Source organism: Carcharhinus amblyrhynchos, unplaced genomic scaffold (assembly GCF_965287045.1).
Source record: "Carcharhinus amblyrhynchos unplaced genomic scaffold, sCarAmb.v2.hapA scaffold_39, whole genome shotgun sequence".
Taxonomy (NCBI): Eukaryota; Metazoa; Chordata; class Chondrichthyes; order Carcharhiniformes; family Carcharhinidae; genus Carcharhinus; species Carcharhinus amblyrhynchos.
Window position 1 is genome coordinate 6,340,119 of NW_027649780.1, and position 26,662 is coordinate 6,366,780.

General features: G+C 44.4%; 1 pseudogene; it reads right to left on the minus strand.

The window, feature by feature from the left end:
- Window positions 1-21,420: 21,420 nt before the first annotated feature.
- On the minus strand, window positions 21,421-26,081 carry LOC145335607 (uncharacterized; annotated as a pseudogene).
- Between the last annotated feature and the right edge of the window lie 581 nt (window positions 26,082-26,662).

Genomic DNA, 26,662 nt, shown 5'->3' on the forward strand with positions numbered 1-26,662 from the left:
TTTGAGGAACACATTAATACCTTTAAGTTTGAGTCGCAAAATAGATCAAGGGGAGGCAGTAGATTTGAATTCTCAAAAATGCATTCAATAATCAATAAATCAAACATGAGATCAATAGGCAAGTCAAGTGGTTGTGGAGTTGGAGGCCAAATATTAGCACGACGATGGTATTGGGTAGAAAGCAGAGCATGGACATTTTTAATGGGATGTGGACGTCGCTATCTAGGCTAACATGCATTGCCCATTACCTGTTGCTCCCTCCCCTCCCTTTTAACAGGTTGCCTTTGAAGATCCTGTCGGGGGGCATTTTTTGGGGTCCCGTGTTGTCCAGGCGATGGAAGGATGTCAGATATTCTTCTCTAGAATAAAGATTTTTTTAAAGAAAATCAACAATGCTTTCATGGTCATCATTAAGCTTCTAATTCCAGATTTTTATTGAACTGAAATTTCACCATCTGCTTCCATGTTGAGGTTTGAACCCAGGTCCCCAGAGCATGATCTGGGGTCCCAGGATTATTAAACCAGTAAAATTTACTGCTACGTGTCCGCCTCCTCTTGAATGGGAGATGTTAACATTGGTCATTGCTGCCAGTCAGTGTGCTTTAAGGCTCATGGCTGAGGCTATTTGTGTTCTCCATCAATGTGTTACACGAAAAGCGAGATGATAATATATCTGAGTTTGTACATTTTACAAGGACAGATGGGAATATATAGAAGCCGAAAGGGATGTACAGTACTTTCTACTGTCCACCGCCAGGGAACCTTGCCTGCGCAATCCTTGAATGCATCTGAAACTCAAATCCATGTCTTTTAAGTGGATTCAGAGATATAGAAACGTACAGGACGGTAGATTTGTAGTCACTGATCAATCACACTCATGTTAAATGGCGCAGCAGCTTCAATGTGCTGAAAGGATAAGTGTAGGTTGTAAAAAATATGCTGCTGTAGATGGCCCACAAGAGCCCCTTCTCGCCGACCTTTATCTCACACTTGTATCATTCTAATCTTCACTTGCACTTCTGCACATCTTATCTACCCATGAATATATTAATAGAATTGGCCAAAGTTACGTTTTCTGAAAGGACGTTCCACGTTTTCAACACTCGTTGTGCAAGATAGTTTATCCTGAAATACCCTCTGGATTTATTACCTATTGCCCATCACTTCAAATAAATGTGTTGCAAGGTCATTTCAGAGTCAATCACTTGCTGTTGATATTGAGTCATGAGCAGAATAGACAAAACAGAGATAGCAGGTCTCCTTCCCTACAAGGGAAGGAGGTGGGTTTTGGTAGCAATAGAATTGGGTCACCATTTGATTTAATTTTCTGATATTTACATCCACGGTGCTGTTAGGGAGAGAATTCCAGGATTTTCGCCCAGTGACAGATAAGAAACAGTAATATATTTAGAAGTTGGAATGGTGAATGATTTGGAGGAGAACCAGTGACGATACTGTGCCTTAAAGAAATTAATTTCTATCATGTTTCTTGTAAGAGGTATGTTTAAAATTCAACTCTGTATTACGAGGGCCGACTTGTCTGCACAATGAACTAAGAACTAAGTACAGCACAACAGCCGGCCCTTTAGCCCTCTAAACCTCTGCTGATCATGTTATCCTATCTAAACCAACCGCTTATATCGTTCTATTCATCATTTCTTCATATGCCTATCAAGATCTGTCTTAAAAGTTATTAAAATGACTGCCTCAAACACCTCACTTTACAATGACTTCCAGACCCCCACCGGCCTCTGTGTAAGAAACTTCCTCCATGCATCTCCACTGAACCTTTCCCCCCGGCTTGAACTTGTGCCCCCTTGTAATGTCATTTCTGCCCTGGGAGAAAGATTCCACTGTTCAACCTACCTATAGCTTCCATAATTTTATAATCTTCCATCAGGTCGCCCCTCAGCCCCCGTCTTTTTAGGGGAAACAATCCCAGTTTATTCAATCTCTCCTCATAGCTAATACCCTCCATACTAGGCAACATCCTGGTGAACGTTTTCTCCACGCCCTCCAAAGCCTCCACGTCCTTCTGGTAGTGTGGTGACCAGAATTGGACACAGTACTCAAAATGTGGCCTAACGAAAGTTTCATACAACTGTAATTGCCAACTTCTTTACTCAATGCCCCGTCCAATGAAGGCAAGCATGCCATATGTTTTCTTTACCACCTTTTCCACCTGTGCTGCCACTTGTAAGAATCTGGGCACCTGTACTCCCAAAGCTCTCTGCGTGTCTATGCTCCTGGTGGTTCTGCAATTTATTTTATGGCTCCCACCTCAATTGGATTAACCAAAATGCATCACCTCGCATTTGTCCAGACTAAATTCCATCTGCCATTTCTCCATCCAGTTTTCCAGCCTATCGATATCCTGTGGTATTCTCTGACAATCTTCATCACTATCCACAACTCTACCAATTGTAGTATCAACCGCAAGTTTGCTAATCAGAGCAGGTACGTTTACTTTCAAGGCATTTAGATATATATTACAAACAGCAGACGTCCCAGCACTGATCACTTGAAACATCACTTGCCACAGACCTCTATGCAGAAAAAAAAACATCCCCCACCGCTACCCTCTTTCTTCTATGGCCTTGCCAGAAGCTCAAACACTGCTAATGCAGGCAAATTTTTCATTTCAGCTAAGGATGTGATTGTTTTAATCTGGGTTGATGGATTTTTGTCTATTTTGTTTTTTGCCATGTTATTTCAGAGCAGGTTTTGAGTGGGTTGATTGACAGAGCCAGGGTCATGTGAATGGGCTTGCAAGGAAAACACAACGCTCACTTTTATTTTAAAATCGTCAGTTTCTGCGTGGTCCTGAAAGAAGAAAGAGCTCTATCTCTCTCTTTCTCTGTCTCTCTCTCTGTCTCGTTCTCTCTCTGTCTGTCTCGTTCTCTCTCTCTCTGTCTCTCTCTCTCTTTTCTCTCTCTCTCTCTTCTCTCTGTTTCTCTCTTTCTCTCTCTCTCTGTCTCTCTCTCTCTCCCTGTCTGCCTCTCTCTCCAGTGGAGTTTTTGGACTTTTAACAAAAACAAGCACATAAGTAGGGGTTGCTAGCTGATTTTGAAGAGGAGTTCTAAGTTGATCAGAGGAATGTTGCTTGAATTTGAAGTAATAGAGATGAATTAGCGGCTAAGAATTGCATCTTGTTAAGCTAAGTATTTCAATTGGGAAAAGTTACACTAATTCATTTGTTATTGTCAAACTCAACTGTTAAGTAAAGTTAGTTTTGATAAGCGCATCCTCGTGTGTCAATAGAATCAGATCTGGAGCGAAACACCTTATCATTACACTCATGTCAAAATAGAAACACTGTTGGGTCTAGTCATAACATAACATATGGGATTCGTAACATACTTGTTTTTTTGTTCTCTGACACCTTAACAACCTCCGGGTGATGGCGATTCCATTGTGGCTGCTGGTCCTGTCGTTTTAGAAGGTAGAGCTCATGGGATTTAAATGTACTGTCAAAGGAGGTTTGAGGATTGGCTACAGTGCATGTTACACACTGTTTTTCTGCACACATGTCAGATTTCAGCTGTATTCTGACTCAGTTATGATCAGCTTCCGCGCCTCATTTTTCCTGGTTAATTGTGTAGGGTTATCGTCTCGAAATCGTTGGGGATTCCAGCTCAATCCTCCTGTTTGAACGACAAAAGTGAGGAAGTTATGCAGTGTCACACATCCGCGTTTGGATAGGGTATAAAATCGTTTGCCTTCTCTGTTAGGCGTTTAATGTCCCATAGCCGAATTGAAAGGGGAGCTGGTGAGTTAGTCATTAGGCCATGGAATTTTATAGCCCTTCATCCATTTTTATCTGCCTTGGCCATCAGACAGCTCCATGTTCCGGCACTTGATCCATTGCCTTGTATATAAAAAGTTTGGAGTGTTCATCTAAATGCTCCTCAAATCCTGCTTTCATAGCTGAAACATGTTGGGTGTTGCCATTGACAAAAAACATTTCAGTTTCAACAACATCACTCTGTATTTTGAATCACGTTTATACCAGGCCAGGTAAGGATGGCATGTTTCCTTCCCCAAAGCTGCATGAATGAAAAAAGATGGGGTTTTGGAGCCATCGACAATAGTCGTCATTAGATTTTATTTTATTGTTTTCAAATTTCACCAACTGCCTTGGTCAGATTTGACTGTTATTCACGAATCGGTAACCTGGGCCTTTAAATTATTGATCCAATGACAATACCAGTAGGCCACCACCTCCCCATAGTCCCGCATTTACATACGACAACCATTAATGATTGAACATATACTGTTAGAGCACTATAGGAACGACCATGGAGAAAAAGTCCGAAGTCATGGTATTCCTATAAATCTTCTGTTCTACCTAGTTGGGTGATTTTATCATTCAAAATCTTTCCCGACTTGTTCCCGCGTTCCCACAATTGGCACAAAGCATATGCAATGTAGACATTGCCAACACAGAACTGTCTCTCCTTTGAAAATTACGGTGGAACCAATTCTCCCGCCCTAAATAATGGGCAGCTCCTGAAACATTGCAACTTGCCGGGTAACACCGACGCTACTCCGGGGCCACTCTAAACTGGAACAAATCTTCTTAATTTTGCGTCAGTTTAACATTTTTCTTCCCACCAATACAACTGCCTCTCCTTGGATTTTCCATATAAATGATATCCAGAGTCCTCCGAAAGGTAAGACTTGGGTGGGTGCTGGATGCATTCTGAGTGGTAACTTCCGTTGACAATGGAATAAACGGTTTCAGCGGGAACATAAATGTATTTGTGGAATAAATGGGGCAAAGAAACCATTTGGGTTGTTCTCAATCGAATCAGTGGTTTCAGTGGACTGTGATGGATGCAGTTCTACAATCCTATCTAACTGAAACATACCCAGAAAACATCCTGGTATCAGTCACAGATTGGGGTTTATGCTGGGGACAGTACTGTTTAACGGCAACATCAGTGATATGTTTCAGCCCGCTCTGAATAGCAGTGAGTCTTTATTGACTCCCTTTTGTTTTGATGGTAATGTAGTCATGTTTACAGTAGAGCTCGACTGCAGGCAACCAAAAGTTTGTGTCATCTCAAAGCCCCTCTCTCTGTCTATTGTACAAACCCCTGTGACTGAGTCAAAGTATGAGAAAACTCCCCGTTTCTTTGTTCAGTGATTGACCCGAGAGGTGGTGGGGGAGTGGGTGGGGGGGAGGTGATGTTGTGGCGGGGGGCGTGGTGGGGAGGGAGAGTAGGAGGGGTGGGCGGTGGGGGATCTAGTATGTGTCCAAATCAACACACGCTCCAGGGGGATATTTTTAGTGGTACCTCTTGGTTGTGTTTCCTGCTTTCAGATCCTGTAAGAATCTCAACAGTTTCAGAACATTTGCAAAATCTCCATCTCGAAGTTTCCCCTCCCTGGTGAGATTACTCGAACTGGATTCAACCAACTCCCACACCCCACCCACCCCACCCCCTCCATAATCAGTGCTTCTCCACTTTTCCAGATCCAATCGGGGGCGGTGTTCCACGCCAGAACATAGACCAATGGAATAACTATTGTGCAACGGGGGTTCGAACTCCACAAAGATTGGTGTTGTAATTTGAATTAAGTAATCAAAAATCCAATGAAAACCATGAAACAATTGTAGGTTGTTGTAAAGACTGATCTGATTTACGGATATCCTTTAAGGAAATCAATCTATCTTCCTTACTTGATCTGGCTTACCTGTGACGGCATGTCCACACAACAATGCGGTTGACTCTCAAACACCATTTGATATGGCCGAACAAACGATTAAATATAAAGAAAATTAAAGGTGGACATTCATGAATGGAAAGAAAAAGCAGGGAAATGGCTACAATTCCTCTTGTGGGTTTTTGTACAGGTCTGGGTATGATCAATATCACTGTGCCGTTGTGCACAGTAATACATAGAGCTGTCTCCCATTGTTAAAGTCCTAATAGAGAGCTTGAATTCGCTGTTGGAAAGGTCCTTGGACGCAGTGATTCGTTCACCAAACTCCGGATTGTACTCCTTACTATTTTCATTGTAGTACGAAAGGAGCCAGCCCAGACCCTTCCCGGGACTGTGTCGGTACCAAAGCATGGTGTAGCTCCCAAGATCAAATCCACTGGTTTTACAGGTTAGGGTCAGGGTTCGCCCTACTATCCCCATCTCTGCTTCTGGCTGGGTCAACACCACATCCGACTGGACGCCTGCTAACCAAAAGAAACAAAAATTATAGTGAGGTGAATCCAGTTTGTGTTACGCCACCAGGAATGATTAACGTTAAACAGAGACTGTGGAAACTTTCTGAAAATATCCAACCACTCACAGGAGAAGATGCCAAGAAACAGACCAAGAGATATTCCTAGCGCCATGCTCATGGAGCTTGTTAACTTGGACACCCTCCTCCCGGGATCCCCCCAGTCACTCACTGAACAGAGCACTGGGCTTATCTTTAAATCCTGATCGTTAGTCACAAGGGTTTGTACATGTGCAGGGGGAGGGTTTTGACAAGACACTAATTATTGGCTGTCTAGAATAGAAGCTACTGTCAACACGTGACAATATATCCACATCAACACAGAATGGGCGCCAACGAATTTTCATTGTGAAATAAAATGCAAAGATTAATTGTTACTCAGGGCGAATTGAATCATATTCCTCATGTTTCCGTTAACAGTACCGTCTGGAACATTATTTTAATTGGAGGACTGATTCCATGTTGCTTTAACAAAATTATTTAATAAAGTAGGCTCTTAGCATGACAGTCGCATGCTGACCAAGCTGCCCATTCAATTCACTGACATGACAACACCGATAATCTCCCCTGTACATTTCACAGATCGCTTCATATTCCAATTCAAAAAATACATCCAATGCTCAGGAAAAGTTGTTGTTGAATCTTCAGCCAGGGCACGCATTCTAGATCTCAGCTGTGTAAAGAATGATCCATTATCCTGCAGTTACGTACGGAGTCTGGCGAATCTTTCCAAATCAGGATGGGAGTGATTTGGAGGTGAACCTCCAGGTAGTGGGTATCCCAGGTATCTGCTGCTCTTATTTTCTAGATGGTAGTGTTTGTAGGTTTGGAAAGTGCTGCCTAAAGAGCCTTAGCAAATTCCTGCATGTCTAAACGTTTGCTGCTGTGCCACGTCTGCCACTTTGTGTCGGCGGCAGGAAGTAAATATTTATGGAATTGGTAGCCATCAAGTGAATTGCTTTGTCCTAAATAGTATCGAGCGTCTTGAGTGTTTTTGGAGCTTCATTCGTTCAGTCAACAGGCCGCAGTAGCAGAACGGCATCTGGTCCGTAGTCTTGGAAGTTAGAGAACATCCGGTGCACATCCAGGTAGCTTTTATAGGCGATTAAGCCAGATATCTTGGATGATGATAATATGTTCCATGCTGCGGCTGTACATGGTCGACTTGTTAGCATTGAATCACAGAAAATAGGAGCGGGCAGAGGTCATTCGGCCCTTAGAGCCTGCTCCCTCATTCATTATGATCATGGCTGATCCTCGATTCGCTTTTTCCCTGCAACCCTTCACACCTTCAGATTCAGAAATCTCTCTATTTCATTTTTAAATATATTCAGTAATTTGGCCTCCGTAACTTCCTGTGGTGGAGAGTTTCACAGCTTCTGAGTGAAAACATTTCTCCGAAATGACCTATCGTGTCTTTTGAAGCGCTGAGTCTCTGTTTTAGACACTCCCACGCCACCCCGCAGCCACAGGAAGCACATTCATGAATCCAGTCTGACCAGCTGTGCCAGGATTTCAAAAGTTTGAGTGATATAAAAAAAAATGTCTTTCCACTGAACAAATTTTAGCCACATGAGATTTATGAGGAAGTGACTGTCCAGGTGTGATATCCGTACATCAGATGGATGGCCTTATTTTGTGCGGTGGAGTAACACTATGGTTCCATGAATTGTTGTCAGAAATGAATCTATTGGAGTTTGATGAAGGGGACAAACTGTGTGCAGTTCCTCTAGTTTGATTTTTTTTACAAATCTGGGGCTAACCCGCCTCACTGTGTTCGCTGTGCACTCTAGTAAGCAGCCGTTTACTCCATCGGCAAAAATCTGACATCCAAAGCAAAAATATTGTTTGCAAGCTCTTTGGAAACAGTGATTCATTCTCGAGCCTCCCCACTGTATCATTGGATGTCTTCATCATAGTAGGAAACTAGCCAGTCTGGCCTCTTACTGGGACCATGACGGTACCAGTACAGCCAGTAGCCACTGAAGTCAAAGCCACTGGTATTGCAGGTCAGGGTCAGAGTCTATACTCGAAATTGCTTCTTTGCCTCCGGCTGCGTCAGAACTACTTCTGAGTGGACATCTGTTAAAGTCAAAGAGACATCCGTTATTGTGAAGGACGGAACGGTGGCACAGTGTTTAGCACTGCTGCCACACAGCATCAAGCAACAGATTTTTATTCTAGACCTGAGTACTACCTGTGTGGAGTTTACACGTTCTTACCGTGGGTTTCCTCCGAATGCTCCAATTTCCTCCCACAGTCCAAAGATGTGCACACTAGCTGGTTTAGTCATGCTAACTTGCCCCTAATTAGCGGTAGGTGTGTCGATTGCGTGATTAGCAGAGGTTACGGGGACATGGCAGAGTGGGCCTGGGTATAGACTCAAGGGTGAAATAGCCTCTTCTCAGTATAGGGATTCTATGGTGATTCCTCCCTCTGTAACACCATTGAAAGGTGAGGTTCAGCAAACACATGCAGCAGGAATTTAGGGAAATGTCAAGCAGCTCACTGCATAAGGAACCCTCCAATAGTCCGAGTAACATTGTTGACCTCATGGTCAAAAACAGCAGGAACAAGCTGCATTTGAAACTGCTTGCAGTCGCTGCAAGCTGGCTTTCAGTGATTGTGTGTTAGGACACCAGGACCCCTTGCACAACAATAGCAGTTTTTACAAGGATATACCCAGAATTTGCAACTGGTAACACCGTCTTTAGAACCAATAATAATTGTCTTTTTTCTTAAAGCAGTAAGTGCCAAATATTGAATAACTAAAATGTCACAAATGTTCATTTATGCAGCAAATTATGATTACTGTCTCATCCGTCTAGAGATTCACGCCTTTCCTCAGAAATAGTGTCACTCAATCAGAACGATGACATTCTGAGGGATAAAGTGCAACCTAATGCACTAGCCCTGGTGAAATCAGAATGAGTCTGGTTCTGGTGCTAGAGACACAAAACACATTGGCTCCAGCTGTACAGTGAGCAGAAGCGGAAAGGGGCAATAGTCACATTTCCCAGCACTTGGTCCGTAGCCTTGCATGCCATAGCGTTTCAAATGCTCGTCTGAATGTTTCCTAAATGTTGTGAGGGGTTGCCGCCTGTACCACCATTTCAGGCAGTCAGTTCCCCACCATCCACTGGGTGAAAGTATTTTGATTCCAGATCCCCTCTAAATTTACTGACCATTACCTTAAATTTATGTTGCTTTGTTATTGACCTCTCTACTAATGGGAAATGTCCCTTCCTGTTCACAATACCTATATCCCTCATAATTTTGTACACTTCCATCAGACCCCCCCCCCTCATTTTCCCTGCTCTAAGGAAAGCAACTCCAGACTAACCTGCCCCTCTTCATAGCTGAAACGCTCCAGCCCACGCAACATCCTTGTGCGCCTCCTCTGCACCCTCTACTGTAATTACATCCTTCATAGTCTCTCTTCATATATAAAAGGTTGTGTGTACCCATCTCTTGTTCAGAACTGATCACACTGTGCCTTCCTGCTTATTTATTCATAATGTTTTATTTGTTAGTGTCACAAGTAGCCTTACATTAACACTGTAATGAAGTGACTATGAAAATCTCCCAGTTGCTACACACCGGCCCCTGTCCAGGCACACTGAGGGAGAAGTTAGCATGGCCAAAGCATTTAACCAGCACATCATTTGGACGGTGGATGGAAACTGGAAAATCATGAGGAAACCCATGCAGACACGATGGGAACGTGCAAACTCTGCACGGACAGTGACCCCAAGCCGTCTATCACCTGGAAATTAGCCCCTGCTCACCATATATCCAATTCACGTGCTAGTCCAGCAGTTGATGTGGCTGTTAATCTATCTAACTCTCTGGTGTTCATATACCTTCGTGTTAGTCAATCTGTCTATGAATCTATCCACTTAACTGTGCAGTGACCTTTTATTTGTCTTCTGTTAATTCATTATTCGTGTGTCTATGACTCTATCTATCTAACTGTCCACTGATCATATATCTGCTTTGTATGTCAATGCATCAATTCCTGTGTCTATCAATCATTTTATCTAGCTGTCCAGTATCTGTTTTGTGAATCAGCTGATGTGTCTAAGAATCTACTTCACATCTGTGGGAGGCGAGGGAAGAGATTGCTGAGCCTCTGGCGATGATCTTTCCGTCATCAATGGAGACAGGAGAGGTTTTGGAGGATTGGAGGATTGTGGATGTGAATCCTTTATTCAAGAAAGGGACAAGAGATAGCACAGGAAAGTATAGACCAGTGAGTCTAACCTCAGTGGTTGGTGAGTTGATGGAGACGATCCTGAGAAGCGGGGTTTATGAATATTTGGAGAGGTATAGTACGGTCAACAACAGTCAGCACGGCTTTGTCAAAGGCCTTACGAGCCTGATTGAATTTTTTGACAATGCGTCAAACCACATTGACGAAGGAAGAGCAGTAGATGTAATGTATGTGGACTTCAGCAAGGCGTTTGATAATGTGCCTCATGCAAGGCTTAATGTGAAAGTGAGGGGGCATGGGATCCAAGGGGATATTGCTTTGTGGATTCAGAACTGGCTTGCCCACAGAAGTCAAAGAGTGGTTGTAGATTGTTTTTTTCTCATGGAGGTCGGTCACCAGTGGAGTGCCCCAGGGATCTGTTCTGGGGCCCTTGCTCTTTGTGATTTTTATAAATAACCTTGATGAGGAAGCGGAGGGATGGGTTGGTAAGTTTGCTGATGACACAAAGGTTGGAGGTGTTGTGGATAGTGTGGAGGGATGTCAGAAGTTGCAACGCGTCATTGATAGGCTGCAAGACTGGGCGGAGAAGTGACAGATGGACTTCAACCCAGATAAGTATGATGATTCATTTTGGCAGGTCAAATAGAATGACAGAATATAATATTAAGGGTAAGACTCTTGGCAGTGTGAAGATCAGAAGAATCTTGGGGTCCGGGTTCATAGGACGCTCAAAGCAGTTTCGCAGGTAGAGGCTGTGGTTAAGAAGGCGTATGGTGTACTAAGAACATAAGAAATAGGAGCAGCAATAGGCCATCTGGCCCTTCGAGCCTGCCCCGCCATTCAATAAGATCATGGCTGATCTGTCGTGGCTCAGTTCCACCTTCCCGCCCTCTCCCCATAACCCTTAATCCCCTCTCTTATCAAAAACCCATCAACCCGCGTCTTAAAAATATTTAGCGAGGCAGCCTCCGCCACTTCAACAGGCAGAGAATTCCAGAGATTCACCACCCTTTGAGTGAAGAAGTTCTTCCTCAACTCCGTTCTAAACCGCCCCCCCCCCTTTATCTTGAGGCTGTGCTCCCTAGTCCTACTGTCCTTTCTGAGCGGGAAGAGTCTCTCCACCTCTATCCTATCCATCCCATTCATCATCTTATACGTCTCAATGAGACCTCCCCTCATTCTTCTAAACTCTAACGAGTACAAGCCTAGTTTATTCAGCCTCTCCTCATAGCTCAACCCCCTCAACTCCGGCATCAGCCTAGTAAACCTCCTCTGCACTCCCTGCAAGGCCAAAATATCCTTGCGTAAGTACGGCGCCCAAAACTGCACACAGTACTCTAGCTGCGGCCTCACCAATGCCCTATATAGCCGCAGCAAGACCTCCCTACTTTTATATTCAATCCCCCTCGCTATGAAGGCCAGCATCCCATTCGCCTTCCTGACCACGTGCTGCACCTGCAAGCTGGGTTTTTGCGACTCATGCACAAGGACCCCGAGGTCCCTCTGCACTGGCATTCATCAATCGCGGAATTGAGTTTAGGAGTCCAGAGATAACGTTGTAGCTATATAGGACCCTGGTCAGGCCCCACTTGGAGTACTGTGCTCAGTTCTGGTCGCCTCATTACAGGAAGGGTGTGGAAGCCATAGAAAGGGTGCAGAGGAGACTTACAAGGATGTTGCCTGGATTGGGTGGCATGCCTTATGAGGATAGGTTGAGAGAGCTCGGTCTTTTCTCCTTGGAGAGACGAAGGATGAGGGGTGACCTGATTGAGGTGTATACGATGATGAGAGGTATTGATCGAGTGGATTCTCAGAGCCTTTCTCCCAGGGCTGAAATGGTTGCCACAAGAAGACATAGGTTTAGTGTGCTGGGGAGTAGGTACAGAGGAGATGTCAGGGGTAAGTTTTTCACTCAGAGGGTGGTGGGTGAGTGGAATCAGCTGCCGGCAGTGGTGGTGGAGGTGGATTCGATAGGGTCTTTTAAAAGACTTTTGGATAAGTGCATGGAACTTATAAAATAGAGGGTTATAGGTAGGCCTAGGAGGTCGGGACATATTCGGCGCAACTTGTGGGCCGAAGGGTCTGTTTGGGCTGTAGTTTTTCTATGTTCCTATATCTGCCTGTCCATCCTTGTTTTGATGCTGCAATTCTACAACACCGACATTAGACAGTGGGTCCACACATCATGCCCAGAATTCCCATTGCCTGGGAGAGGAACTGCAGTTTATGTAGAGACTGCTGCCTGGAATGTGCCAGTGTGTGTGTTTAAGACACAGAAGTATTTCCTGGAGTCCTCAGCTGTCACCGGTGCAACTGTCAGACTGATGATTCTGTAAGTTTTGGTCAGGGAGGAGGAAAAGCGATGCCTGGAAAATGTGGCACTGTCGCTGAAACCATCGGTGCAGCGGACGAGAATGTACTCGGGACTTCCCCCCATGGCTGGGTGGAGAGGTCCCCGGTACCAGACCAAGCAAGCCCTCTCCACCTCTGTATAGGAGCAGGTGATGGTCGTAGTGGCTCCCTGCTGGACCTTCATCTCTGCCTCTGGCTGGTGTATGACTGCGGATGCAGCCAGGCTACCTGAAGGATAGAGAAAATTAGAATTAAGTGGAGGTTCTAGGCGTTCTATCGATTTTTAACTGAGGAGATGTGGGGGAGGGGGAGGATGGGTGGGCCCCTGTAGACATCGTGCTGCCGTTGGAGGTAGCCAGCAGTCGCGGTTTTGCCCTGTGAGTGCATCAGTATTATTGCACGAAGCTGACCAAGAAGGTAGTGTTCAGCTTCGTGCAACAGTACAAAGCTGGGCACCCCCGACGTGCCTCCTGGCCAGAGACTTGAAGATTTAAGGCCTTGCTAGATCAATATCTGCAACATGTACCCAAAACCAAATGAGGCCTGTGATGAGTTGCTAACAGGCCATGTGTTTAATTGGATAGAATCATTTCAAATTACAAGCAGTAACAGGCCATTCGGCCCTTGAGTTTTTGCTGGCGTTTATTCACCCCAACCCCACTTCTTCCGGCACTATGAGATTAGCGGCCAATTACTGTTTCTTTCCACCTGATAGCCCTCTGAAATACATAATCATCGTTCATGTCACATATTCCACGTTCTACAGTTCCACCTTCTCACCATTCACTTATGGAACTAAAAAAGGCGTTGCCTAAATCCCTCACTAATGGCCCTGTGATTTATTCTGTCCTGAGATGTGAGAGTCGCGAGGCTGAGCCAGTATTTACTGCCCATGCTTATTTGCCCCCTTGAGAAGAGAGTGTGGAGCTGCATTCCTGGAATGTTTCGTCCCAGATGCACAAGGTACACTCAGCAGTACTTTCAGGGGGAAGGTGACGTCTCCCATGGTATTGACCCAGCGACCGTAATAGAAAGGTGATTCTAGCTTAATGGATGGGTATGGTTTTAACGGAATACTGCAAGCTATGCTTTTCGTTCTACCTGTAGCAAATTTCCTTCCAAGTGCGAGATGTTTTGGGCCTGGAAGGCACTGTCGAAGGAGTGTTTGGCGAACTATTTATATGTATGATAGGTTTGCCTTTTCTCACGACTGAAGCACTTAAATAACTCCTTGTAAAGTTCCAATTGTTAAATGAACTCAGTCACTAGTAATATTGCCGTGTACTTGTCTCGAAAGATCAACTTTAAACATAAGAATATAAAATAATTTATTGAAAGGAAATCAATGAGAATAACTAAATTAGGTTGAATTATCAGAGTCCCAAGTAGGCTTACATTAACACTGCTATGAAGTTACTGTGAAAATCCGCCAGTCACCTGCTCAGTTACACTGAGGGAGAGAGTAGCACGGCCAGTGCACCTAATCAGCACATCTTTCGGACTGCAGGAGGAAAGCAGAGCACCCAGAGGAAACTCACGCAGACATGGGGGAACGTGTAAACTCTGCACAGTAACCCAAGCCAATAATCGAATCCGGGCCCCTGGCGCTGTGAGGCAGCAGTGCTAAAGATTGTGTCAAAATGCCGCCCCTAATAATTAAATTCAAGCATTGCGAATATTGCTCTAATTTTTCTCTCAGTGCAACATTAAATGTGGAATGATAAAAGGCTTTCTTGAGAGGTAATCACTGAGAATCTGAAGTGTTACTCACCTGAGATGATTGCTACTAGAATGAAGGTTTTTAACCCTCGTGCGTGATCCATCTGCAAGTTGTATTTGCAATGGTTAGAATAGTACAATATATCTTGACTCGATTCTTTATAGTGAGGAACAGGCCCGAAGAGGAAGTGCAGTTATTAGGCTTTCACCAAAATAGGAACTATAAAGCCAGCTTGTTTGTACACGATGTGTTACCAAAACGTAGTTAACAAGAGTGGAATCAATGGAGAATGTGATGGGCATTGAAAAAGCGACTGAATGAATCAATTAAGAAGCTTGAATTAGGAGCAGCGTCTGAGACTGTGTTGACACTGTGTCCACGATAATGAAAGTGAGACCGAGCGCATTGATACAGGCATTGACATTGAGAGATAAGAGTGTGATAGAGGACAGAGAAACAGAGACACCAAGGCATGGGGGGTTGGGGGGGGGGGGTGGTGGCGGGCGGGGGCGGTGGGGGCGGGGGGGGGGCGGGAGTGAACATTTTGTTGGCTTTCCTGCCACCTGATGGAAGAAATAAGAATTTCCCCATCAGCAATTTCCTGCTTTGCTTTGGAAGACAGTAGTTGCTTCTGAAACCTTTTCAGAATTGCATTGCAGAAACACTGCTGTGATCATTAAATAGCGGCACGGCATAAATGATTAATTGCTGCAAAAAGGCAAGATTCGCAAGAAGGCAGTCAAACTCAAACACAAGTACACATACACAATACACACAGAGTCTCTCATTTCCAGCAATCTCCCTCTGTTGGACTCTGTCCTTAATTCACAAACACACACACACACACACACACACGCACACACACACACACACACACACGCACACACACACACACACACATACACGCTATGTTGCATTTCAAGGTATGGTAGCTTAACAAATGCCTCAGTGTCCACTTTGCTTGTTACATCTTCGAAGGACTCTAGCAAATTAGTCAAAACGATTTTCCCTTCGTAAAACCATGCTGGCTCTAATGGATTGTATTTTGGCATTCTAATTGTCCGTTACTACAATCTTAAGAATGGATTTGAACAATTTTTCAACGACAGGTGTCAAACTAGCTGGTGTTTGGTTTCATCCTTTCCATCTCCCTTCCTCTTTGAAAATGGGCATTATATTATCTTCTTTTTCCCAACCCACTGGAGCTGTTCCCACATCCAGGAAATTTTGGAAGATTATAATCAATGTGCCCACTATCACTTCCTTTAAGACCATAGGCTGTAGGCCATTCGGCCCTGGGAACGTGACTGACTTCAATCCCAACTGTCCGCTTAACACTTTGTCACTATTGATGATTTTTCTCAATTCCATCCTTTCTATTACCTCTGTATTTCCTGTTGCTATTGTGATGAAACTCGAGTTGTCCAGCGTGAAAACTGAGGCAAACTATTGATTGAGAGTTTCCGCCATTTCTATTCTCCCCATGATTAATTCCCTAGTCGAATCCTCCAAGTGTCCAACAATCACATTCGTTCCATTCTTCACTTTTAAATATTTCAGAGCTTTTGTTGTACTTTTTAAATGTTGTGCGTGTTTTCTTTCATAATTTACCTTTGATCTTTTTGTTACTTTTCGGTAACCCAATGCTGATTATTAAAAGTTTCCCAATCCTCGAGTGTGCCACTGGCCTTTGCAATATGGTATGCTTTTCTCTTTATGCTATCTTTAACTTCCTTGCTTAGCCATGGATATTTCTCCCGATTTTACAGTCTTTCTTCCTCATGGGAATGTATTTTAGTTGGGAGGGATTAATTGTCTCCTTCAGCATTTGCCACTGATCATCAACTGTCCCACCTTTTTGTCTTCTCTCCCAAACTACTCGGGCCAATTCTGTTCTAATGTCTTCGTAATTTCCATTGTTAAAGTCCAGAAGTCCAGTCTGGGATCGAGTTTCTCGTCCTCAAACTGAATTTGGAATTCTATCTAACTACGATCACTCTTGATTAGAGGATCCTTAACTATTAGATCATTAATTCATCCCTATTGATCGCACAATGCCAAATCCAGAATAGTCTACTCCCTATAATTAAAGAAAAATACCACGGGTGCTGAGATCTGAAAGAAAAACAGAACATGCTGAAAATTTTCAGCGGATCTGATAGCATCTGTGGAGGAAGAATCGAGCCAATGTTTCGAGTTAGGGTGACCCTTCCTCAGAGCTGAAGATAAGGAAAATTGGATAAGATTTATACTGTGAGCATGGATTTTTTTTCTGGGAGTGAGGTCTATAATTGAAACAAATAGCAGGGACGAAGTGACAACGGGAATGTAAATGGTGATGATCAATGATAATGACAATGTTGCTAAGAGCGTCCATTAAGAGATTGGAATGTGTAAATGGCAGAACCGAAAGTGCACAGTCTACGAATGTGGCAGCTGTCCTTAGTGGAATGGGCAGAGGGATGGGGGATGAAGTAAAATGGAAAGCGATATTTTAGATTTTGATAAACAGAAGTAAAAATATAAAATATTAAAAATAGACGAACGCGATGAAAAGAAGAAATTAATTTAAATTAATGCAGGTGGAGTGGAGGTGGAGTCGAGAGTTCATGCTCTGAATTTGTTGAACTCAATCCTCAGTCCGGAAGGCTGTAATTTGCCTAATCTGAAGATGAGGTGCTGTTCCTCCATTTTACGTTGGGGTTCACTGGGACGTTGCAAACGGGCAAGGACTGGCGTGTGGACAGGAGAGCAGGGTGGTGTGTCGAAGTTGCAAGCGACAGGCATGTCTAAGTCCTGCTTGTGGACAGACCAGAAGTAGTCAACCAGTCCACATTGTTCTCTGCAATGTAGATTAGACTGCATCGCGAGCAGCTAATGTCAGAGATCAGATTAAAGGAGGTGCACACGAACTGTTTCTTCACCAGGAAAGAGTTTTTGGGGTCTAATGTGCTGAGGAGGGGGCAGGTGAAGGGGCAGTTACAGCATCTTGTATGATTGCATGGAAAGGTGCCACTGGCGGTGGATGAGTTGCTAAGTGTGATGAAGAAGTGGACAAGGCCGCCCCGGAGGGAATCATCCCAGTGGAATTCTGGATGGTGGAGTGAGGCAAATATGTGTTGAAAGGTAACATCATGCAGGAGTTGGCAGAAATGGTGGAGGATGATCCTTTTAATGTGGAACATGTCAGCTGAAAAGTGAGTACAAAGTGGATCCTAACCTGGTTCTGTGGGGGAGGAGAGAGTGTGAGTGCAGTAGCCCAGGAGAACGGTGGGACAAGTGCAGAGGAGGTTTACTAGGCTGATACCGGAGTTGAGGGGGTTGAGCTATGAGGAGAGGCTGAATAAACTGGGCTTGTACTCATTAGAGTTTAGAAGAATGAGGGAAGATCTCATTGAGACGTATAAGATGATGAATGGGATGGATAGGATAGAGGTGGAAAGACTCTTCCCGCTCAAAAAAGACAATAGGACTAGGGGGCACAGCCTCAAGATAAAAGGGGGGCGGTTTAGAACGGAGTTGAGGAGGAACTCCTTCACTCAAAGGGTGGTGAATCTCTGGAATTCTCTGCCCGTTGAAGTGGCGGAGGCTGCCTCGCTAAATATTTTTAAGACGCGGGTTGATGGGTTTTTGATAGGAGAGGGGATTAAGGGTTATGGGGAGAGGGCGGGAAAGTGGAACTGAGCAGCGACAGATCAGCCATGATCTTATTGAATGGTGAGGCAGGCTCGAAGGGCCAGATGGCCTACTCCTGCTCCTATTTCTTATGTTCTTATGTTCTTATGAGAGCCATGTCCACCACATTGGGTGGAAAATCACGTTTGGTCTGCTCTTTGGGTGGTTCCACAACATGCTGCCGCAATAAACAATCTGGAATACATTCAATGAACTTTCCCTCGAGGCTACCCTTGCCAATTTGATAAATCCCCTCCACGTGCATATTAAAATCATCCATGATTATTGACATACCTTTCTTACATGCCCCCAGTATTTCCTCACTTATACTATGCTTCACTGCCAAACGACTATTTGGGGATCTAAATATTACTACAGCATCTCATTTTCATTTCTGCCTACCTGTCCGAAATATTGAGGACCCTTGCATATTCAATTCCAAAATCTAATTTTGCCTGCAATCACGTCTCAGTAATCGCCATTAATTCATGCACATTTCTCTCTATTTGTGCAATTAACTCAATTTTATTCCCAAAGTTTCATGCATTCAGATACAAAGCCTTTAAGGTTGCTCTATTACCAATTTCCCCATTCTTGCACGATTTCTTGGTGTCCTATGACGTCCACACGTCCTGACCCTTCCTTTTATTTTCTGGTAACAATCAGTCTCATCATTAACCTTCAGTCTAACCTTCTCCTTTAACTTTGATTGCTTTTTTTTCATGCAAGTGAACACTGATTCCTCCTTACCCCACTATTTAGTTTAAAGCCCTATTTACAGCCCTAGTTAGATGATTCGCCAGGACACTGGTCCCAGCATGATTCAGACTGAGTCCGCACTGATGCAACAGCCCCCTCCTGCACCAATACTGGTGCTAATATCCCATGAATTCGAACACATTTCTCCCACATGGAACTATGAGCTACACTATTGGTCGATTTTTCGAGGTGGCCAGATACCATCAGAAATCGCAGACAATACAAGACTGATGAAGTCAGTGTCTCAGTTTAAAGACATAACCTTTATTTTGACCAGCGGCCACTAAGAGAAATAATTAAAGTGTCAGGGCAGCTCTGATATATAGCATCTGGTCCTCGCCAATGAAATCTGATACAAACAATTCAAATTAGATCAATTATAGGTTCCCTTATCAATTACTCCCACCTTTCATTAGCTTTCAATATACATAAACCAACAATAATTGATGTCAGATATCTTAGCCAATCACATCTTATGTTCTGGCATCCTTACAAATCAGACGCTAACTTCTGCCTTGGCTGACGCAGATTTCTGTATCCCATAGTAACCAGATACCATCCCCAAAGTGCAAAGGGTATGTTCCAATGAGTTCCTCTACAGGTCACTTCCAAACCAGATTAACACTTGACTCCACATATGGGCATGCATCGATTTTATCTGGACAGTGAATATACCCTATTCATAAAATTTGTTTCAGTGTTCTGGATGTTCTTTCCATTCGAAGCTCTACTGATGAAACTTGCATATCCTCAAAGCTTTTTTTAGAATATGGCATTGCCCTAATACCCTTTACCATCATACTTTGCAGCATACTGCCTTTGGCTAAAGTGAACAATGATTCTTAAAACGAACTAATGCATTCAAATCTTTAAATCATAATCGCTTGTTTAAATCTCTTACTGCATTTCACATGTCGTGTTACTTTATAAATCTGTTTTAAAGGCATTTAACTTAATGCTGGTAGTTCTGTCAGTGTCCTAATATCTTAATGTCTAAAAATCTTTACTAACCTGTTATGATTTTTCCACATACACGTTTACCTCTTTAATTTCATTGACCCTGTGCCAGTTAGCTCATGGCTCAGATATTAATCATTAGATTATTACTTTTTTGGTTATGTTTTTGAATTTAGAAACTGACTATTCATCTTCTCTTAGCAGAATGCACATCCTTGTTCTGCCTGTGTTTTTCGTAAATATGTCAAAAATGACAAATGGATTTTTCCGCTCCCAATCCAAATTTCTCTGCAGTCCAGAGGAAATGACCCAAAACCTGGCATCAGAGGGCAACACAATCTACAGGACTATCGATCCTGGTCACGGAGAACATTGTCTATGTCCCTAACTATACGATCACGGATTATGACTATATCCTCCTTCCTACTTGAATGGCTCCCTGGCCCACGGTGCTGTGGCCAGTTCTTTCATCTGCCCTGCAGTCCTCGCCCTGGTTAACAGCAAGAGCAAGAATCTTGAACCTGTTGGACAAGGAGTAGGACTGAATTTTCAGTCCGTATTCTGTATCATCTGTGCCTGTAATCCTCACCATGTTTGGGTTTTGTGTACAGCTCTCTCAGTGTTCTGTATCTCTGTGTCTGTAATCCTCAGAAAGAAATCCCACAACACCAGTAGGTTTATTTGTAGCAAAAGCCGCAACTTTCGGGACAGCCAGTCCCTTCGTCAGGTGGCTGGACGTTCTGATCGTAAAAAGGACACAAAGACACAAACTCAATTTACATGCATAATAATTTGAATGTGAGTCTTTACAGCTAATTAATTCTTAAAGGTACAGACAATGTGAGTAGAAAGAGCTTTAAGCACAGGTTAAAGAGATGTGTGTTGTTTCCAGACAGGAAATTTAGTGACATTTTGCAAGTCCAGGCAGATTGTGGGGGTTGCAGATAGTGCGACATGAACCCAAGATCCCGGTAGAGGCCGTTCTCATGTGTGTGGAACTTGGCTATCAGTCTCTGCTCAGCGACTCTGCGCTGTCGTGTGTCCTGAAGGCCGCCTTGGAGAATGCTTACCGGAAGGTCAGAGGCCGAATGCCCGTGACCGCTGAATTGTTTGCCAACAGGAAGAGAACAGTCTTGCCGAGTGATTGTTGAGCGGTGTTCATTCATCCGTTGTAATCCTCACCGTGTTCAGGTTTTTGTACAGCTCTCTCCGTGTTCTGTATCACTGTGTCTGTAATCCTTACAATGTTCAGGTTTTTGTACATCTCTCTCCGTGTTCTGTATCACTGTGTCTGAAGTCCTCACAATGTTCAGGTTTTTGTACAGCTCTCTCCGTGTTCTGTATCACTGTGTCTGTAATCCTCACCATGTTCAGGTTTTTGTACAGCTCTCTCCGTGTTCTGTATCACTGTGTCTGTAATCCTCACCATGTTCAGATTTTTGTACAGCTCCCTCCGTGTTCTGTATCACTGTGTCTGTAATCCTCACCATGTTTAGATTTTTGTACAGCTCCCTCCGTGTTCTGTATCACTGTGCTATGTGCCGACTCAGTCCACAGTAATAGACAGCCGAGTCGCTTAGTTGCAGCTTGGAGATCTTTAACCGGCAGATTTTCTCAGCAGAATCGATAGAAGCAGAAATTCTCCCCCCGGCAGCGTTCTCTTTATTGTCCCCTCCTGAAGTCGGTGTCTGAAGCAAGTATTTCAGAGCCTGTCCTGGGGGCTGACTGTACCAGTGTATTGTGTACTGTCAGAATCCTGAATATTCACAGCTTAATGTCACCGTGTCATCAGCAGCAGAGATTTGGAGAGGCGGATTCTTTGATATCAGGGAAGGGGAATCTGCAGGATTAGAAAAAAAAAGGTTTTGTTTTGGTTTTCCCACTTTTTACTCAGGAATTGTGTCAGTCGCAGGAGTAGCTCAGTTTTATACGGAGTTGTTATTTAATTCTAATGGAACGATGTTCACTGTTTTTATAAACCAGTATACAATGAGATGACATTTTACTTTGCGCAAGTTCTAATGATCTGTAATGATATTATTAAACTGGACAGAGTGCAGAAGGGAGTTACAAGGATGTTGCCAGGTATCAAGGGACCGAGTTATAGGGAGAATTTGGAATTTTTCTCTTTGGTGCGTAGAAGATAGAGGGATGATCTTGTAGAAGTGTGTAAGATCATGAGAGACACGGATAGGGCGAATAAACTCAGTCTTATTTCCAGGGTTGGGGAATCGAGAACAAGAGGGCTTAGGTTTAAGTTAAGAGGAGAAAGAATTAACGGGACCTGTAGAGCAACATTTTTTTACGCAGAGGGTGGCGCATATGTGGAATGAGCTGCCGGAGGAAGTGGGTGAGGCAGGAGCATTGACAACATTTCATAGAACCCTACAGTGCAGAAAGGGGCCCTTCGGCCCATCGAGTCTGCACCGAACACAATCCCAGCCAGGCCCTACCCCCATATCCCTACATATTATACCTACTAATCCCTCTAACCTACGCATCCCTGGACACTAAGGGACAATATCTTAGCATGGCCAGTCAACCTAACCCACACATCTTTGGACTGTGGGAGGAAACCGGAGAACCCGGACGAACCCCACGCAGACACGAGGAGAATGTGCAAACGCCACACAGACAGTGACCCGAGCCAGAAATTGAACCCAGGACCCTGGAGCTGTGCTACCGGCATTTGGACTGATACATGGATACGGGCCAAATGCCGGCAAATGGATATATTGATCGACATAGGTCATTTTGGGCCGATGGGCCTGTCTCTGTGCCGTAAATTCTATGATTCTATGAATATACTGCCAGCTAATGTGGGAGCTGAGATAACAGTGAGTTACAAATGAGTAATGGTCACATACCTGAATAGGAAAACAACAAACCTAAGCGAAAAATTCATGGCTCGCAGAAGAATCGGATTTCATTTATACAGGGGCAGCATCTACCCGAGATGCCGAATGTCGCCCTCCCACACTAAATGATTCTACAATATATGTTAGGTTTCAGTTTCCATTTTGCTTGTTGAGAGACAAACCGAGGGAACATTTTATTATCAGTGAGGCCTCGGTTTCTAGAAATGATTGTCAGAGGGTAATCCAGCTGCTTTACGTCACTGCGGACAGCAAGATCCAACAGAGTGGTTGTGATTCATCAGCTCCAATGGGGCCACAATATCTTCTCTGGGTCGCATGAAGTCTCATGCCTTACATCAGGTAAGGCATGGGCAAGGAAACGGCCTGCTGATTACCACGTACCTCTGCTGATATATCTACATTCCTCCGTGTTGAACAACATCTGGATGAACCATTGAGGGTGGCAAGGGTGTGTAATGTACAGTGGTCAGGGAACTTCAATATCCATCACCACATCTGGCGCGGTAGCACGTAACTGGACATAACTGCCAGACTGGGACTGCGGCAGGAAGTAATGAAACTACCAATAGGGAATAAAGCATACTTGACCTCACCCTCAGCAATCTTACTGCCACAGATGCATCATCAGAGTATCAGCAGGAGTGACCACATGCAGTCCTTGTGGACACAAATTACTGCCTTCACATTGAGCTACGCTCTATTGTGCAGTATGGCGCAGTCGCCGTGCAAAATGAGATAGATTTTGAACAGATCTAGCAACTCATTACTCGGCATCCATGAAGGACTATGGGCCACCAGCAGCAGATTTGCACTCAAACACAATCTGTTACCTCGTGGCCCAGCGTGTCCCTTGCGTTGGCATGAGCAAACGAGGGATTAACACAGGTTCTATGAAGACTGCAGGAGGCAATGCCAGCAGCAACACCAGGCGTCCCTATAACTGATTTGTCAATCTGGTGAAAATAAGGCCTTGGTAACAATTTTCATCCAGAGATATCGAGTGGATGATCCAGCTCAACCACCTCCGGAGGTCCCCAGTATCACTGATGTCAGTTTTCATCCAATTGAATTCACTCCATGTGACTCCAGTACCGGCTGAAGGCACTGGATGCTGCAAAAGGTATGGGCCCTGGAAATATGCCGGCAACCGTACAGAAGACCTGTGCTCCAGAATTAACCACTTACGGTGGAAAATGAGAAAAGGTTATTGTTTATGAGGAGGATATTTAAAGAAATACCAGGTACAATATGTCACTAATTTCAGTCACTGATTTCTTCATTAAAAATTCCTTCGGAGCGACAACAAGGTCCCTAATACCTGAAGCCCGTTATTTAATTTCCTGTCTGTCTCCCGGGTCAGATGTTGATTGAATCGCCGTGGTTAAATGAACTGGCTACAGTGACATTGACCTTATTCAGCCGGTATATTACTGACATTGCACGGCTGGGCCTGCAATCTACTGCCCAGGAGAGGGCTCTGAGACCCTGCTGCCGGTCTGTAAGCGACAGACAGATCTCTCCCAGTCACATTTCACATCCAGAGTGGATTCCAGAGTGTCGTCAATTTGAGTTTGTTAAAATTAAAAACTATCTGGAGTATCACTGTTCTTGTTGTTGCTGTTAAAGCAATAATCGCCCAAATGCTGTCAATTCTCACAGCAGACTGAACACCCACACCCCGCGCCTCACACCACTCCCTCCCCCACAAGCCTCACCCCACTATCACTGCCCCCTGATCACTTTCTCCATCAGGTCTCACACACACTTTTCCCGGGACTGCCGTGGAGCCGACTCCAGAATCCAGAGCCTGCTCCCAACTCGAAATCTGTAACGGAGAAGTTTCCATAGGAAGATTTGATTGGATTGAAATGATACAGATCACAGTAATAAACTAACGGTGAACATTAACCGGGACAGTCTCCAATACGGGTGAGATTGGAGTCACTTACCGGCTGTGACAGTCACCACCGTCCCGGATCCATCCACATATCCATACCACAGTGGCACCGCTTTTAGTCTCCTCAGTACAAGATCCACCGACACCTCAATCCGCTAGGAAATCATCACCACTCATTCGGAAATGTCCAATTTTTCGGGGGATTTAAAATCAATGAATAACATTCATTGTTTCAACGTCTCTGTCGGTTTAAATTCCTTTGTGAGGCCCGAGTGCTCAGTAACTGACCGCAGGAAGGAACTATTCACTTCATTTATAAGCAAAAAAAAACAAAGAAAGATGTGAGAGGTGGAGATTACTGTAGAAATAATCCAGATTACAGCGGTAATAACATCAAACCAATGATTCAAAGTCTGGGCACTGAGAATTTATATTGTAATTATGCACAGGTATTTGCTTAGCTCCCTGCCACTGTGACTCTCCCAACTATACACACAGTGTTACAATTCAACATCAAAGCCTCGGGTGCTCGGTGGGACGTTGGAACATTAATGCGCGGAATGTGGCTCCCAGTTCCAACTGTCAGCCTGGGATCCCATCCGGTGAGAGGGTTTGTAACTGGGATCAGTCATTTCCATTCTCATTTCACGACCACATTCCCAGAAAGGACACCCCCATCCACTCGCACTCCGTATTTATAAAACTCAAAATGTCAACGGTAATAATCAGGTCTTATTAAATATAAACTGCGGCACCCAGACTGTGAGGTGCAACTGTGGGGATTTGCGGGGTGGGGTGGCGGGGGTTTGGAGGGGGGGCGGGGAGGGGGGTGTTCAGGATAGGTTAACTCCGGTTCTTCATCTGGTTCTGTGACAATCTGCAGGGAGAGTTTTTGTATCATTGGAAGTCGGGACCCATCACTGTGTGTAGTACTGAGCTTTACAGTAATAGGTGGCGGTGTCTTCAACTCTCAGGTCACGAATTTCCAGCGAAAATGTCTTTTCTGCTTTGTTCACAGACACAACAAACCTCCCTCCGCTGGAGATCCGCTCCCGCTCCGTCCCGGCCTGGGTTTGTTTAAAGAAATGTCCATTTTCCAAGTAATAGTAAGAATGATAGAAAACACAGGTGATGGTGAGAGACTGACATTCCTTCCTGGTCACCGCTGCTGGGGTCTGTGTCACTGACTGACTGAAAGATCCTGGAAATTAAACACAGAGAGTTTAATGGACAATCAGAGCCGAACCACACAACAGGGCTCAAACCCCAGTGTCTGTAATTGGGATGGGCTGGGGCAGCTTTCTGTTCAATCCACACAATGTGGGTTAGTTTGATCGGTACTCACGGGGTAAACAGGCAAACAGGGTGAAAACAAGAAGGATTCCCATCGCTCTGCTGCCTGGAGCTGACGGGGAGCTGGAGACTGTAGAACTGGACTGTCTGGGACACTGGATCTCACAACTGAACTGAAATACCTCAGGCCTGAACATGTCACTTTAGGCCACGCCCATTGTTTAAAACAAATCTCGAGAATCTAGAAGTGACAGAAAGCTGTGAACATTCAGTCGAGGCCCCACAGTTATCGCTGCTTCGGAGCTCCCAACCCCAAAATCTCGTCCCGCCACCCCTCAGGGTGTTGCCATCCAAAGTTTGTGAATGTCCCTCTTTGTCAAAAGCAAGATTCCTATTCTTTTATTTATTTTCAGTGTCCAAGTGCAGAGATGGCAATTAGGGCAGTGATATGCTCCTCCTACTAGATGTGGGAGATTAGGGAACTTTCTAGTGCCCCTGGCGACTATGTTTTCCCGCTTGGTTCCATTGGAGCAGCAGCTGCAAACACTCTCATGAGATCCAGGATGAGGTAGCCAAATGGATACAAAATTGGCTTGATGACAGAAGACAGAGGGTCGTTGTAGAGTGTAGTTTTTTCAAACTGGAGAACTGTCACCAGCCGTGTGCCTCCAGGATC